Source organism: Ixodes scapularis, unplaced genomic scaffold (genome assembly GCF_016920785.2).
Source record: "Ixodes scapularis isolate PalLabHiFi unplaced genomic scaffold, ASM1692078v2 PGA_scaffold1__304_contigs__length_218370807, whole genome shotgun sequence".
Taxonomy (NCBI): Eukaryota; Metazoa; Arthropoda; class Arachnida; order Ixodida; family Ixodidae; genus Ixodes; species Ixodes scapularis.
The window spans coordinates 156,261,818-156,269,372 of NW_024609846.1; positions in this window are offsets into that span (position 1 = coordinate 156,261,818).

A 7,555-nucleotide genomic window follows, 5' to 3' on the forward strand; every position below is an offset into this window, starting at 1 on the left:
CGCTCGCGCGCCACCCTTTGCACTGTTTTAGTAATAATAATATAATAATATCTTTATTTGGCTCTGGAGGGCGGCGGCACCGCGGAAAGGCAACAGCCCGTACCATGGGGCCCGCGGTGCCGCGTCTAAGTAACATGATAATGCGATGAGTATACACATGCAAGATGGCGACGAGATGGATTGTTGCTATTGTGGAGGATGTTAGTCCAATTTGAAGATGTCTACATTTCGTTGAGGCGGCCGGGTCAGCAGCGGGCCAAGAAGATCTGCAGCCAGCCGTGGATCGGTGCACAGTAGCACAAAGGAGCCCCAGGAGCATGATGGTGCTGTCGCTCACTGGCTCGAAGCATCAGGCTCCAAGGGGGTAGCCCAGTCAAAGCAGAAAGCTGCCGCCTCCGAGGTACCGAGACCCAGGGATTAGATTGAGGCACCGCCGACGCCCGGTGTGGGAGCCTCTAAACGTCGTCGTCGTCGTCGTTGTGCTGCCAGTGCTGCTGCGAGATTGAGCGCTTCTATTACACGGTTTGCTGATTGGTCGACACAAAGGTTCAAAAGTTCAAAGGTGTTTATTGGCTAAAACAACCATACGACCGAGAGCCTGAGGCAATCAAAAGGCATACATATGCTGATTTCCTCCTCGGCCATACGTTAACAGATGAAATGGAGATGTTGGAATGTAGTTTACACAAGGGTGAGAATACTTAGTCTAATGAAGAGAGTAGGTGTCGTGGTGATTCCGCACCAGGTCTTTAAATTCGTCTACGCTTGGGGCCTGGCGAGCAGCATCTGGTAAGTGATTCCACAGGGTAGGCGCTTGGACAAAGAGGGAAGTAGAGGCACTAATGGTGCGGGCAAGGCGCTGTTCAAGTTTTGAGGGGTCTCGCCTAGACCTCCTCAAGTAACCATCGAGGATGGGACAGACGCCATGTAGGTACCTGTAGAGGAGGACCCGTCTGAAGAACAGTCGACGTTTATCAAGTCTGGACCACCGGAGGGATCGCAGCCGCCTTTCATAGGGTAGCTTGCTTGCACTCTTGTCCTGCAAGTAGAGTGCTGTCTCTGTGGCCTTTCTTTGCGTCGACTCTAGTCTCCTCTGTACGTCAACCTGGTGGGGGCTCCAGACAGAGGAGCAATACTCCAAAACCGGCAGTACAAGAGCCGTGTACAGTGTACAAAAGGCATGGCTTGGCATCTCTATTGTTGTCCTGGTTATGAAGCCTCTCATTTTGCACGCCCTTTTACAGACGTTGTCAACGTGCCTTCTAAAGGACAGGGTCTTGTCAAACCAAACACCAAGAATCTTAGTGTTTGTGACCTCTTGTATGCGCTTCCCTTGTGCATTGTAGACGACGTCGACGGGTTTCCTTTTTCTTGATATTTTAAAGGGATACTTCAACGAAATTTGAAATATTCCCGTCGTGTTCAAAAATAGGTTGAATATGATCCACAATATCCGCAAATGACAATCACACGTTTGTATTTTGAGCCTGGTGGCTGTATTTTTCGTTATAAACGGCCCACTCTGGAAAGCGCTCGGAGAAGGCCCAGCGGAGACCACGTGACATCCAACGCAATCGTGACGTAGGTCGTTTCAAGACGAGCAAAGCTACGGCGAGGCTGACGTCGAGAGAATGGCCTAGTCGTTCAAGCCACCGAAGCGGCTGCTTTTGCACGAATTTTGAGTGACGGGTTAATCTTCTATAATCTTGTAGGGAGACAATAGCGACTTCTGCGACACACAAAAGGCATTCTCGGAAAGAGGGGACTTCTTCCTGCCCCTCTTCTCTCGTCGTGGCCGGAGACGAGACATCCTCCGTCACTAGCTGTCAAGGTTCCTAGACGGGCATTACAAGCGAGGCGTTAGCGACATCCACCAGGTGCTCTTTGTTAATCGTTTAATTCGTTTTAAAATTGCTTTTCGTGACCTTTTTAACAAGATATTGGTATGTTCAATGTGACGCTGCTTTTTTGAACACATATAGACCAAAAAATGAGCGTCGAAATTTTGTTGTAGTATCCCTTTAAAGGGATACTACAACGAAATTTTGGCGCTTATTTTTTGGTCTATATGTGTTCGAAAACGCACCATCAAATCGAACATACCAATATCTTGTTAAAAAAGTCACGAAAAGGAATTTTAGAACGAATTAAACGATTAGCAAAGAGCACCTGGTGGATGTCGCTAACGCCTCGCTTGTAATGCCCGTCTAGGAACCTTGACAGCTAGTGACGGAGGTTGTCTCGTCTCCGGCCACGACGACAGAAGAGGGGAAGGAGGAACTCCCCTCTTCCCGAGAATTCCTTTTGTGTGTCGCAGAAGTCGCTATTGTCCCCCTACAAGATTACAGAAGATTAACCCGTCACTCAAAATTCGTACAAAAGCAGCCGCTTCGGTGGCTGGAACGACTAGGCCATCCTCTCGACGTCAGCCTCGCCGTAGCTTTGCTCGTCTTGAGACGACCTACGTCACGATTGCGTTGGATGTCACGTGGTCTCCGCTGGGCCTTCTCCGAGCGCTTGCCAGAGTGGGCCGTTTATAACGAAAAATACAGTCCCCAGGCTCAAAATACAAACGTGCGATTGTCATTTACGGATATTGTGGATCATATTCAACCTATTTTTGAACACGACAGGAATATTTAAAATTTCGTTGAAGTATCCCTTTAAGGTACACAGTTTTGTCTGGGTTGAGAAGCAGTCCGTTGACTTCTGACCACCTGCAGATCCTGTGGAGATCGGACTGCAGGATTTGGTGGTCGTCAGAGTCACGTTGTCACATATTTAGTTTACGGTCTAACTGCGGAGTGAATATTCGGCGCTGGCGGCGGACTTTGCTCCGCCTATTGTCCAAACTCTCCCAATATACACCTTTCCAAAAAAAAAACGCTCCTAGGCCACCGCTATGTTGCTGATGCTGATGAGACTAATGCGACTCTCGCGCCCTCTATCAGTTAGACGTTTTCTGCTACTCTCTTGGATTGTGAAGACCCGCTCAGTGCGGTTCTCTACCTACGTTTTTGCGGTTTTGCATTCGATGTTTTCTAGCCCCTCTTGAAAGTTTCCACTTAGTTTTTTATGCTTGCCGCGTACCCTTTCTGTGTTATCTTCCATTGTGAGAAATAAGGCTGGTAAGTGCCTGCCATTCAAGTTTTTCTGCTCAACATTCGCGGGAAACGAAGGAGGCGAAGGACGTCAAACGACCTTCGACGCGATTTTGCAAACATTGTTCTCACCCCTCCCAGAGACAATCCGCGCACAGTCCTCAGTCGTCTCCAAAAATAGTTGTCCGGGTTGGGGTGGGAAACGGGTCAGTCGCGTTCATTCCTTTAGCTTGGTGCTGCTGTGAAAAAAGGAAGCTCTCCCCAAGCGTGCCCCAAAACAAGGTCATCTTGGATTCCGTCCACTCATCAAGATGTGACTGTCGTCGACTGTGACTGTGTTGTTTAAGATCTTTCTCAAATAAATTATTTTCAGATAACGCTGCATCGTGTGGTACGTACAATATATTGTTCGAACGTTAACACTTTCTAATTTTTATGTACGTGCCCTGTCAATCGGTAAACACGTTATTTGTGAGCGTGAAAGATGCATGCTTTTCGGCTCTTTTCTGTTTTAATTTATTTTTGACAGCTTAGGGTTTTGTCGTTTCACATGCGCCGAATCGCGCGGCGCCGTCAAAACTTATCGTAAAAACAACAAAAAACTAGAACTATACATTCCACTCGCATTCGTTTAGTCGCGCGCGTACACAACAAAAATAGTTTATAGGTTTTTTATTGCTTTTTCTTTTTTTTTCAAATGTGGTACAATGCTTTCTCGGTGTCCTCGGGAAAATACATGCACCATGAAACACAAAATACAGGGAGAAAAGACGAGAATTTAGCCGCCAGCAGTGTTTGAAACTGCGCCTACGCAGGCTGCGGCTATCGAAATCACAGTCCACTCGGTTAGGGTTAGCAGGGACGCCGGTGAGAGTCTAGCCTCAAACCCAGTGACTGGGCTCTAGAACGGTTCGCTGGCGCTGGGGTTGAGTGTTTCTTGGAAAGGTGTATACGGCTCTGGCAACGTTACTAAAACACTCAGTTGGGAAACTCCCATAGAGGCAGCTTTGAAAAAATGGTCCCAATCTGTCTCCGAGCACCGAGCTAATGACGAACACAACGCCACCATTTCTCCCGCAGCGGCTACTCGAGGAACTGCACGTGACTTCTATTTTGGCTTTAAGAACAGATACAGCGGAAGAGGTTACAGGGGTGCCACCCCCGTCTCCCCGGCGGACGCACCGCGAATAACTGATTGATTGATTGAAACGTTTATTTAATTTCCATGCCTCTGGTCTATGGAACCTCATGTGGCATGGGGGAAGGGGGAGTGGGAGAGGGGTAGTGATGGGATGGTGATGGATTAGACGTACCGTCCGATCCCGGAGGACCGGAGGTAGGAGATGATTGATGCGAAGATGAGATCTCGTTCTGCGGGTGCTGAGGTTCTCGGATGCGTCCATTCCCGAAGGGTCATTGGTCTAAGGTGCGGTGGTAAGGTGTTAATTGCCGCTATCCGTTCTAGTGACGTACCTTCACAGGACCATACAAGATGGTAGCAAGTCGCAAGAAAACCGCAGTGTGGACATCCAGGGTCAGGACCTGTGTCATTCTCATCTGTTGACTTGTAGAACTTGGCGCGCCAAAAGGGAGTCACCATAGTCCGAGTCTGGAGCCTGTGTAATGCCACTTGCTCCCATCGTGGAAGCCCGCGAGGGATCGGGTGGGGGTTAGAAGGTAGGAGCGCTGCAAGGCGCGCTTTTCGTGCTCTTTGTTCTTCCTTCTTCTTTTGGGTTAGATGAAAGCCCTCGTCAGGTGGAACGTCCCGTTGAACGGGCGAGTGGACCGGGCCTTGTGAGGGCTGAGTATTTGCCTGTAGCAGTGCCCTCGCGGCCCCGTCCGCCCGCTCGTTCCCTGGAACGCCTGCGTGGCCCGGTATCCACGCGATGGTGATTGTTTGTCGAGCCGCGGCTTGACGAACCAGTTCGCGGATGCGCGCAACTGTAACGTTGCATGTGCTCGACTGCTGTAGTGCACGCATCGCCTCTTGGGAGTCCGTGTATATTCGAGTTTCTGTAGTTTCTGCTCGTGGCATGTTCGTGGCTGTTTCAACGGCGAACAAAACTGCCAGAAGTTCCGCCATGCAACTGCTCCGTGTACATGCGGCAAGCTTGTGGTTCGCCTCTTTGCGTGTAGGGGAATGCCAGGCAATCGCAGTGCGGCCGTTGCTGTCTCTCGCCGCGTCCGTGTAGAAGACATCCACGTGCGCGGCAAGCTTGCTGACTTCAGCGCGGTGGATGGCTACTTGTGTAGCACGTCGTCCAGGGTGATCAGGTCCTTGATGACTTGGGAGGGGCTTGATGGGAGTGACTGCCTCTGCATCCCAAGGTGGCGTCGGTGTAGGCATGAGTGGGCCGTCAATTAGGTCGGAACGGCCAATCGAGGCAAGAATAATTCGCCCGTGAGGAGTGCGAGATAGCCGCTGAGCTTGGCTTATCCGCATCTCCTCGGCAATCTCACGGATGGTGTTCATTTGAGCGGTCCTTTCTAGCTGTTCAACCGGTGTGAAGCGGGGGAGCCCTGTAACGACCCGCATGGCCGCTCTCAGCATGGTTACCAGTGTGGTTTCTTGAGTCTTCGTAAGGCGGAGGTAGTTCAGTCCGTACACTACCTTTGAGATTAGGAGGGTACGGACGAGTCGCCGGAGGTGATCATCCTGTGCACCCCAGGCCTTGCTCGAGATAGCCTTGAGCAAGTCTAGGCCCTCCTTCCACTGCGATTTTACTCTCCGAAGCCAAGTGACTGCACCGCCTTTGTGGTCAAATGGGACCCCGAGGATTTTGACGGAGTTGTTCTGGGCGATGGGGATTCCATCCACCCTCAGTTGGATGTCGGTACGGGCGCTCCTGCGTCGGCTGGGTATAACCATGTACGTGGTCTTCTCCTTAGATAACTCCAACCCTGATCGGATGGCGAAGGTCATGACAACGTCAGGCGCGCTCTGCATGTAGCGTTGTTGGCTATCCGCCCCACCTGCCGTCGTCCACAGGGTGACGTCATCCGCATAAATGGTGAAGCGAATTTGTGGGATGGCTTCAAGGGCGAGAGCCAGGTCAACCATGGCGATGTTGAACAGTAGCGGCGACAAAACCGCCCCCTGTGGAACACCGATATTGTTTGTTTTCCATTGACCTTTGGTTTGTCCGATAGAAACCTGGAACGTGCGATACTGTAGGAATGTTTTGATGAAATTCAGGAATCGGCCCTGTATACCTCTTTTCTTTGCGGCGGCCACTACTGTGCTGTGTGGTATCGAATCGAATGCCTTCCGTAGGTCAATGGCCACGAGCGTACACGGTTGGCTTTTAAAAAGCCGGCGCTCGTAGAGATCATGATGTATCATGAGCAGGCTGTCTTGTGCCGAAAGGTGAGGTCTGAAGCCTGTTTGCATGGGATGGAAAGCACCCGTCGATTCAAGAATCCATGTCAGGCGTGTTGTGACCATGCGTTCTAAAACTTTGCAAAGGTTGGACGTCAAGGAGATCGGGCGGAGGTTAGCCACCGCGTGTGGTGTCTTGCCGGGCTTTGGGATAGGGATCACTGTAGACCTCTTCCAGTCGGATGGGAGTTCACCGTTCACCCAAATGGTGTTGAATGTGTCAAGGAGCTCTTTCATGGCATCTTGTGGAAGGTTCCGGAGCGCGGTGATGGCTACACGGTCTGGTCCAGGTGCCGACTTTGCTCGTGCCGCGCCAAGAGCGTCCAGGAGTTCTGCGAGCGTGAAAAGGGCGTCCGCCGGCTGTTCGTGCACGATGGTTTTTCGGGCGTAGACTTCGGCGCCGGGTGGCTCGGGCTATTGGGGGAAGAAACAATCTCCTGCCTCTTCCGCAAGCTGCTCTTCCGTGATGTCAAGGCGGAGCGCTAGATTGCTTCCGGTGTTGCACATTTTTGTTTTCCCGGCAAGCCCTTTGTAGGCTTGCCACAGCTTGCGGTAGCCTGTCCTTTCGTTAAAGGAGTCGCACAGGCTACGCCAGATAGTGCGGCGGAGCTCGATTGTGTATTTTTTGGCCTTTGCTGTCGTGCGATTTAGGCGGATCTTATTCCGGAGGGATCTCCTGGCTCTGTAGCGCTGGAGAGCCTCCAGTCTCCTGTCCCACAGATTGATCAGGTGCAAGTCGGGAGGTGGTGTGTCTTCCTTGACGTTGTATTCCGCACGGGACTCCCGAAGGGCTTGCTGAATCCGGTCTGCGAATGGGACGTTGGCAAGACGGCTCATTGCGGTGCGGAAGTTGTCCCACTTTATGAAAGTGACTCGACGCCTGGGCGAGGAGCTGATGGGGAGCTTTATGCGTATGGGGAGGTGGTCACTGCCCCATGGATCAGTCTGGACTTGCCATTGCACCTGTAGACGTGGAGAGGCCCAAGTGAGGTCGGGAGACGTGTCTTTTTGGCTGGCGACTTGGGCCAGCCGTGTTGGAGTGTCAGGGTCGTTGCATAAATGAAGCCCAGCTGCG